Here is a 10,209-nt window from a genome sequence, read left to right as displayed (position 1 = left end):
AAGGCTACCATGCCTGAGTATCACCCAGGACAGCTGGTGTGGGTTTTGGAGCCTATGGCTCCTAGGGCACTTCAGGCCAAATGGACTGGGCCCTATCCAATTCTGGAGAAAAAAGGTGAGGTCACCTACTTGGTGGACCTTGGCACCCCCAGGAATCCTCACAGGATCCTGCATGTAAACAGGATGAAACCCCACCAGGACAGGGCAGACATGACCATGCTAATGGTCACTGATGAAGGGAAGGAGGAGGAGGGTGAACCTCTGCCAGACCTCCTGTCCTCAAAGGCAAAAGATGGGTCAGTGGAGGGAGTGGTACTCTCTCCCAAATTGACAGATCAGCAACAAAAAGACTGTAAGCAAGTTTTGGGACAGTTTGCTAGTCTGTTCTCCCTGACCCCAGGACTCACCAATTGGTGTGTCCATGATGTTGACACTGGTGACAGCTTGCCTGTCAAGAACAAGCTGTACAGGCTGTCTGACCAGGTCAAGGCCAACATCAAAGCTGAAGTGGCTAAGATGTTGGACCTCAAGGTAATTGAGCCCTCTGATAGTCCTTGGTCCAGTCCAGTGGTACTGGTGCCCAAAGCTAATCCCCAAGGTGGGAAGAAAGAATTGAGATTCTGTGTGGACTACAGAGGTCTAAACGCAGTCACTAGGACTGATGCTCACCCCATACCTAGAGCTGATGAGCTCATTGACAGGTTGGGGGCTGCCAAATTCCTGAGCACATTTGATCTGACCTCAGGATATTGGCAGATTGCCTTAAGTCCAAGAGCTAAGGAGAGGTCAGCATTTTCCACACCAGAGGGCCACTTTCAGTTCAAGGTGATGCCCTTTTGCATGAAAAATGCTCCTGCCACCTTCCAACGGTTGGTGAACAGAGTCCTATCTGGGTTGGAATCTTTCAGTGCAGCTTATCTGGATGATATAGCTGTATTTAGTTCCACCTGGAGGGACCACCTGGTCCACCTGAAGGAAGTGCTTCAGGCCCTGCTTCAAGCAGGCCTGACTATCAAGGCAAGCAAGTGCCAGATAGGGCAAAGCTCTGTTGTGTACCTGGGCCACCTTGTTGGTGGAGGCCATGTACAACCTCTCCAGCCCAAGATCCAGATTATTCTGGATTGGGAAGCTCAAAAAACCCAGACTCAGGTCAGGGCCTTTCTTGGCCTGACCGGGTACTACAGGAGGTTTGTTCAGAATTTTGGGACCATAGTGGCCCCTCTGACTGAGCTTACCGCCAAGAAACAGCCCAAGAAGGTCATTTGGACCCCAGAGTGTCAGAAAGCTTTTGACACCCTAAAACAGGCTATGTGTTCAGCACCAGTGTTACTGGCCCCTGACTATAGCAAGGAGTTTGTAGTACAAACAGATGCTTCAGAGGAAGGGATTGGGGCAGTGTTAGCACAAGTTAATGAAGAGGGCCATGATCACCCAGTTGCCTTCATCAGCAGGCGACTACTCCCCAGAGAGAAAAAATGGAGTGCCATTGAGAGGGAGGCCTTTGCTGTGGTCTGGTCCCTGAAGAAGTTGAGGCCTTACTTGTTTGGCACTCACTTCCGTGTACAAACTGACCACAGACCTCTCAGGTGGTTGATGCAGATTAGGGGGGAGAACCCAAAACTGTTAAGGTGGTCCATTTCCCTACAGGGGATGGACTTCACAGTGGAGCACAGACCTGGGACTGCTCATGCCAATGCAGATGGCCTTTCCAGGTTTTTCCACTTAGCTGATGAGGACTACCAGGGTGTAGGTTAGTACCCATCACCTTTCATCTGGGGGGGGGGCAGTGTAGGAAAGTCCTCCTTTTTTGCCTGATCACCCCCACACTTTTTGGATAGGTACTGGTGGTTACTGACTCTTGGCTGTGCTTAGCAGTCCCAGGGCCAGTGCTCTGTGTAAACTGGATGCAAATTAGGCTAATTATAATTGGCTATGTTAACCTACCTATAAGTTCCTAGTATATGGTAGGGCATGTAGGTTAAGGGACCACAGCATAGGTGGTGCACACCTAGGTGCACTGCTGAAGTGCCCAGTGTCATTTTAAAAGCAAGCCTGCCTTGCTGGCTGCTTTTAAATTAAAGTTATATGCAAATTCGACTTTGGAATTAAAAGTACTTCCAAAGTCTTAAACTACCTTATTTTTACATATAAGTCACCCCTAAGGTGTGCCCTATGTGCCCCTAGGGCTGGGTGCCATGTAACTATAAGCAGGGACTTTATAAAAATAGATTTATAAGCCCTGGTGAGGTAAAAACAGCCACATTCGTTTTTCCCTCATTGAAGTAAATGGCCTTCATAGGCTAGAATGGGGAGACTTTATTTTAAATTTTAAAGTCTCCTTAAATGTTGCATACCAAGAATTTGGTATCAAATTAATTGTTGTAATAAATCCCACAACTTCCAGTTGTTGGATTTAATATAACTTGTTCAGGTAAAAAGTTTAGACTTTACCTAAAAAGTTGCCAATTTCAGCTCTGCATTGTTTTTGCTGCTGTGCTCTGATTGGCCAGCCTGCAGCAGCTTTTGCCAAGCTGCCTTGATGAGGTGTGAAGTGGCCTGGCTTCACACAAAGGAATGTGCTTGGGGGAGAGAATCTCCCCTCAGCAGATGGTGAGGCAGGAAGGGGGAGGGCTGCCAAACTGGTCTTCAAAGGCAGAGAAGGACATCTGGAGCACCCAGCAACACCCCCACATCCTGCAACCCCAGACAACTAGGTGCCCCCTTGATTAGATTAGGAGAGGGCAGGAGAGGGGTGTGTTTATGATTTTTAGCCACACCAGTGGGTGGGCTTAGCCAGATGTAACCTCCAAAAATCAGATTCAGCCATGTTGGATTTTTAGAGACTGTTGCCTTTTGGGATGGATTTTTGCCACACTTCCCAGGAAGTGGTCATCACAGGGGGACGACCCTGTACCTGATTGGAGGACCAGGACCCCCCTGCTTTTCACCCAGGAGCAAGGATAAAACTGGCAGACCTGCCCCCACACCTCAGATCCCCGCCAGATTTCAAGAAGAAAAGAACTAAAGGAGAAGAAGGACTGCCCTGCTGGACCCCTGGCCTGCACCTGGAACCTGCACTCAGAAGGACTGCACCAGCTGCACACTTGGGCTTCACCACAAGAAGGACTTTGCCTGGCTTCAACTGGTTCAAGGAGGGACTCCCTGTTTGCTACAGGTGAAAAATTGCTATCCAGAGTCCCCCTGCACCAACTCCTGAAAAGTGACCAGCTGACCACTGTCCAGTGGCCAAAAAGGAGGTTGCGCCAGGTGCATTCTGGGAGTTGAAGTCCGCACCCCCCAAGGACCATCACAGAACTTCTGGACCCTTGGGGTGAGCTGTGGACCCCAAAAGAACCTTAAAAGAACATCTGGGTGAAGCCCCAGAAGTTTGCAAAAGATTTGAGAATTTTTTAAAAAAAGCTCCAGAGAGGGACCGACCCGCCGGGGAAATTCTAGCCGGCTTGCCTCAACCGCGACCCGGCCTGACTTGGTGGTTCGTCCCGGTAAAGAAAAACCTCCGAAAAAGAGACTAAGTCCGAAGGTAAAAAGTTGACCAGGACCTCCCAGCCATCGTATCCGAGAAGGGCTCCACGGACGTCGGATCAAGATCCAGGTTTACCCCGGTCGAAGGATTTTCATCTCGAAAAAACGACTAAGTCCGAAGGTAAAAGTCTCCACCGAGGAAACCCACATCGCGTATCCGGACAAGGGCTCCAGGAGGTCGGATTCAACTGGCAGGTTCGTCCCGGTGAAGAAAAACTTCAAAATAAAGACTAAGTCAGAAGGTAACTTTTTAACCGAGGCCTCCCGCGACTTGTAGCCGAGCAGGGCTCCATCGCGGTCGGCCTGAAACTTTGACTTTGCCCCGGTCCTGGTGCAACCAGATGACCCGATTGGCGCTTTTTGTTTCTAAGCGCTAGAAAAATAATAATTCTTTAAAAATTCATATCTCCGGTTCCCTTTATCCGATTTTATTCGTTTTTGTGTCATTTTAAAGATAAAAATATAAACTATTTTTATAAATTGGTTTTGGATTTTTAAACTGTTTCCTGTGTTTTATTTAATTACTGTTTTGTGATATTTGAATGCTTTACACACTGTCTCCTGAGTTAAGCCTTGACGCTCGTTGCCAAGCTACCAAGGGTTGAGCTGGGATTAATTTACTGAGACCTAACTGTACCTAGGTGGAGGTTAGTGGCTTGTTGCTAGGTGTAGGTACCTACCTGCCCTTACCAATAACCCATTTTCCAACATTTTTGGTGGCAGCGGTGGGATCCTGTACTTGTGTTCAGTATCACGTTACAGTTTTAAGTAAAACAAATTAAAAATCCTTTAAATTGTCTTAGTGCAAAAAATATATTTTTTAAATGTTTTATTTTATTTTTTTTTAATTATTATAATTATTAATTTGGATTAATTTCAATTATTGAATTTTTGTAATTTTTCTAAATTCTTGTTTCCAATTTTCGCAAAAAGTTTTTGTTGACACAAAACTAGGGAACCATGGAGCTTGATCTGGCTAGCCTACCCACACTGACAGTAGTACAGCTTAGGGGGTTGTGTATTGAAAGAGGGTTGCCTGCAACCACTGATCTCAGGAAGCAAATCCTGATTAAATCCCTGACAGCATGGGCTGAGGCCCAAGAGCTAGGCACAGAGGAAGCTCCAGAGGAGGAAGAAAAAGGGGAGGATGCTAACTCTAACCTCTCAGGGGAGGGAAGGCATCTGAGCCCAAGTGAGGATGAGGAAGAACGGTCCTCAGTAGATACAGTCACTAGGGGCAGACCCAAAGCTAGTGGTAGGAAGGGGGTCCTTTCAGGAGGAGAGAACCCATCCATCAGAGAAAGAGAGCTGGAGGCCCAGCTAGCATACATAGCTTTGGAAGCAGATAAGCTGGCCCTAGAAAAGAAAAAGTGGGCAAACAAAGAAAAAAGAGATGGTGGCAGCGATAAAGAAGCTGAGGTGTCCCTGGATGGGGGTTTTTCCCCCAGATTACCCAAAGGGGTGGTTCCTGCCTATGTAGAGGGGGATGACATAGATAAGTGGCTGGGGGCCTTTGAGAGGGCCCTCCAGATGAGGAGAGTCAAGCCTCAGTACTGGGGTTCACTTCTTTGGGAGTTAGTTCCCAACTCTGGGAGGGATAGGCTCCTAACCATGAGTGGGGAAGATGCAGACTCATACCCCAGTATGAAGAGTTGCTTGACTAAAAAGTTTGGTCTGACCCCAGAGCAGTATAGGCTCAAGTTTAGGGACACCCAAAAGACAAGCACCCAGTCCTGGGTGGACTTTGTGGACATTTCAGTAAAGGCACTGGAGGGCTGGATACAGGGCAACAGGGTAAGTACCTTTGAGGGGCTGTACAATTTGATTATGAGGGAGCACCTTCTAACTAATTGTGTCCAAGAGAAGCTCCGCCAGTATCTAGTTGACTCTAGGTTGACCAACCCCAGAGAGCTGGGGGAGGCAGCAGATGACTGGTTAAGCACTAGGGTTAACCAGAAACCCCCAGGGGGTGATCAGAAAAAGGGAGGACATGGTTCTTCTCAGGGGAAGAACCAGGGGAAAGATGATAAAAAGCCCAAAGAGTCCTCACAAGAGTCCCCAAAAACTTCTCAGGGAGGGGGAGCCCCGAGCCAATTCACTTTTAAAGGGAAAGGGTATCAGGGAAAGAATTATGATCCTGCTAAAGCAGGAAGGTTTCAGGAGCTTGCTAAGGCCGGCAAGTGTTTTGATTGTCATCAACCTGGACATAAAAGAGGAGATGCTATCTGCTCCAAGAAGCCCCCCACTGGTGGGCAATCCCAGGGGATTGTTAGTGTAGGGTTGGGGGTGGAAGTTGGCCCAGGGGTGGAATCAGGGTACACAGAGGTCACCTTAGTATCCGTGGGTGGGGTGGACATTGCAACTATGGCCACCTTACCTCCCATCATGGAGAGGTATAGGCAGAGGCCTAAACTCAATGGGACTGAAGTGGAAGCTCTGAGAGATACAGGAGCCAGTGTGACAATGGTCACAGAAAAGCTGGTTTCTCCAGAGCAGGTCTTACCTGGTGTCTTCCACCAGGTGACTTATGCAGATAGCAGAACCAAACTCCATCCCATGGCTATGGTGAGTCTGGAATGGGAAGGTGTGACTGGCCCTAAAAAGGTAGCTGTAGCTCCTGCCCTCCCAGTAGAGTGTCTGCTGGGAAATGATCTTGAAGCATCTGAATGGTCAGAAGTGGAGAGAAGGGTCCATGCACAGATGCTGGACCTCCCTGAATGGGTGTGTGCTGTGACCAGGTCACAGGCAGCACAACAGGGAAATGCTGGACACTTGGACCCTGGAACAATGGGCCAAGCCTCCAAGAAAAAGAGAAAGGGCACTGGGTCTGGATTGCCAGTCCCAACAAGTACAGAGGGTCAGGAAGAATCCAACCCTGAGGGGGAGGATCTGAACTCTGAGGGAGGGACACTTTCCCTGCAAACTATGCCTGATTTGGCAGAACTGCAAGGGGCAGGTGGGCCCACCAGAGAAGATTTGTGCCAGGGACAAAGAGAGTGTCCCACTCTTGAGGGCCTGAGGCAGACTGCTGCCAGGCAAGAACAAGGGGATACCAGTGGGACCCACAAGGTTTACTGGGAGGATGGAGTTCTCTACACTGAGGCAAGGGCCCTCAAACCAGGGGCTGCTAGGAGAGTAGTGGTCCCCCAGAAGTATAGAGAATTCCTCCTTACCTTAAGCCATGATATCCACTTAGCTGGACATTTGGGACAGACCAAGACCTGGAGCAGGCTGGTCAACCATTTTTATTGGCCCCAAATGTCAGAAAAAGTCAGGGAGTTTTGCAGCTCCTGTGTCACCTGTCAAGCCAGTGGCAAGACAGGAGGCAAACCAAAGGCTCCCCTGATACCACTGCCAGTGGTTGGGACTCCCTTTGAGCGGGTGGGGATTGACATTGTTGGTCCCCTAGACCCACCAACTGCTTCAGGTAACAGGTACATTGTGGTGGTAGTGGACCATGCCACCAGGTACCCTGAGGCAATACCCCTCCGGACAGTCACTGCTCCCACAGTGGCTAGGGCCCTACTTGGTGTGTTCACCAGAGTGGGATTCCCAAAGGAGGTGGTCTCAGATAGGGGCACAAACTTTATGTCAGCCTATCTGAAAGCCATGTGGGATGAGTGTGGTGTTACTTATAAGTTCACCACCCCCTACCACCCACAGACCAATGGTCTGGTGGAAAGATTTAATAAGACCCTGAAGGGCATGATCATGGGTTTGTCTGACAAACTCAGGAGGAGATGGGATGTCCTCCTCCCTTGCCTGCTGTTTGCCTACAGAGAGGTGCCACAGAAGGGGGTTGGATTCAGCCCCTTTGAGTTACTGTTTGGGCACCCTGTAAGAGGCCCATTGTGCTTGGTGAGAGAGTCTTGGGAAAAGCCTCTCAAAGAATCCAAGGAGAATGTGCTAGATTATGTGCTAGGCCTGCGGTCACGCATGGCTGAGTATATGAAGAAGGCAAGCAGAAACCTGGAAGCCAGCCAGGAGCTCATGAAGCTCTGGCATGATCAAAAGGCTACCATGCCTGAGTATCACCCAGGACAGCTGGTGTGGGTTTTGGAGCCTATGGCTCCTAGGGCACTTCAGGCCAAATGGACTGGGCCCTATCCAATTCTGGAGAAAAAAGGTGAGGTCACCTACTTGGTGGACCTTGGCACCCCCAGGAATCCTCACAGGATCCTGCATGTAAACAGGATGAAACCCCACCAGGACAGGGCAGACATGACCATGCTAATGGTCACTGATGAAGGGAAGGAGGAGGAGGGTGAACCTCTGCCAGACCTCCTGTCCTCAAAGGCAAAAGATGGGTCAGTGGAGGGAGTGGTACTCTCTCCCAAATTGACAGATCAGCAACAAAAAGACTGTAAGCAAGTTTTGGGACAGTTTGCTAGTCTGTTCTCCCTGACCCCAGGACTCACCAATTGGTGTGTCCATGATGTTGACACTGGTGACAGCTTGCCTGTCAAGAACAAGCTGTACAGGCTGTCTGACCAGGTCAAGGCCAACATCAAAGCTGAAGTGGCTAAGATGTTGGACCTCAAGGTAATTGAGCCCTCTGATAGTCCTTGGTCCAGTCCAGTGGTACTGGTGCCCAAAGCTAATCCCCAAGGTGGGAAGAAAGAATTGAGATTCTGTGTGGACTACAGAGGTCTAAACGCAGTCACTAGGACTGATGCTCACCCCATACCTAGAGCTGATGAGCTCATTGACAGGTTGGGGGCTGCCAAATTCCTGAGCACATTTGATCTGACCTCAGGATATTGGCAGATTGCCTTAAGTCCAAGAGCTAAGGAGAGGTCAGCATTTTCCACACCAGAGGGCCACTTTCAGTTCAAGGTGATGCCCTTTGGCATGAAAAATGCTCCTGCCACCTTCCAACGGTTGGTGAACAGAGTCCTATCTGGGTTGGAATCTTTCAGTGCAGCTTATCTGGATGATATAGCTGTATTTAGTTCCACCTGGAGGGACCACCTGGTCCACCTGAAGGAAGTGCTTCAGGCCCTGCTTCAAGCAGGCCTGACTATCAAGGCAAGCAAGTGCCAGATAGGGCAAAGCTCTGTTGTGTACCTGGGCCACCTTGTTGGTGGAGGCCATGTACAACCTCTCCAGCCCAAGATCCAGACTATTCTGGATTGGGAAGCTCCAAAAACCCAGACTCAGGTCAGGGCCTTTCTTGGCCTGACCGGGTACTACAGGAGGTTTGTTCAGAATTTTGGGACCATAGTGGCCCCTCTGACTGAGCTTACCTCCAAGAAACAGCCCAAGAAGGTCATTTGGACCCCAGAGTGTCAGAAAGCTTTTGACACCCTAAAACAGGCTATGTGTTCAGCACCAGTGTTACTGGCCCCTGACTACAGCAAGGAGTTTGTAGTACAAACAGATGCTTCAGAGGAAGGGATTGGGGCAGTGTTAGCACAAGTTAATGAAGAGGGCCATGATCACCCAGTTGCCTTCATCAGCAGGCGACTACTCCCCAGAGAGAAAAAATGGAGTGCCATTGAGAGGGAGGCCTTTGCTGTGGTCTGGTCCCTGAAGAAGTTGAGGCCTTACTTGTTTGGCACTCACTTCCGTGTACAAACTGACCACAGACCTCTCAGGTGGTTGATGCAGATTAGGGGGGAGAACCCAAAACTGTTAAGGTGGTCCATTTCCCTACAGGGGATGGACTTCACAGTGGAGCACAGACCTGGGACTGCTCATGCCAATGCAGATGGCCTTCCAGGTTTTTCCACTTAGCTGATGAGGACTACCAGGGTGTAGGTTAGTACCCATCACCTTTCATCTGGGGGGGGGGGGGGGCAGTGTAGGAAAGTCCTCCTTTTTTGCCTGATCACCTCCACACTTTTTGGATAGGTACTGGTGGTTACTGACTCTTGGCTGTGCTTACCAGTCCCAGGGCCAGTGCTCTGTGTAAACTGGATATGCAAATTAGGCTAATTATAATTGGCTATGTTAACATACCTATAAGTCCCTAGTATATGGTAGGGCATGTAGGTTAAGGGACCACAGCATAGGTGGTGCACACCTAGGTGCACTGCTGAAGTGCCCAGTGTCATTTTAAAAGCAAGCCTGCCTTGCTGGCTGCTTTTAAATTAAAGTTATATGCAAATTCGACTTTGGAATTAAAAGTACTTCCAAAGTCTTAAACTACCTTATTTTTACATATAAGTCACCCCTAAGGTGTGCCCTATGTGCCCCTAGGGCTGGGTGCCATGTAACTATAAGCAGGGACTTTATAAAAATAGATTTATAAGCCCTGGTGAGGTAAAAACAGCCAAATTCGTTTTTCCCTCATTGAAGTAAATGGCCTTCATAGGCTAGAATGGGGAGACTTTATTTTAAATTTTAAAGTCTCCTTAAATGTTGCATACCAAGAATTTGGTATAAAATTAATTGTTGTAATAAATCCCACAACTTCCAGTTGTTGGATTTAATATAACTTGTTCAGGTAAAAAGTTTAGACTTTACCTAAAAAGTTGCCAATTTCAGCTCTGCATTGTTTTTGCTGCTGTGCTCTGATTGGCCAGCCTGCAGCAGCTTTTGCCAAGCTGCCTTGATGAGGTGTGAAGTGACCTGGCTTCACACAAAGGAATGTGCTTGGGGGAGAGAATCTCCCCTCAGCAGATGGTGAGGCAGGAAGGGGGAGGGCTGCCAAACTGGTCTTCA

Source organism: Pleurodeles waltl, chromosome 6 (genome assembly GCF_031143425.1).
Source record: "Pleurodeles waltl isolate 20211129_DDA chromosome 6, aPleWal1.hap1.20221129, whole genome shotgun sequence".
Taxonomy (NCBI): Eukaryota; Metazoa; Chordata; class Amphibia; order Caudata; family Salamandridae; genus Pleurodeles; species Pleurodeles waltl.
This window is presented reverse-complemented; position numbering follows the sequence as displayed.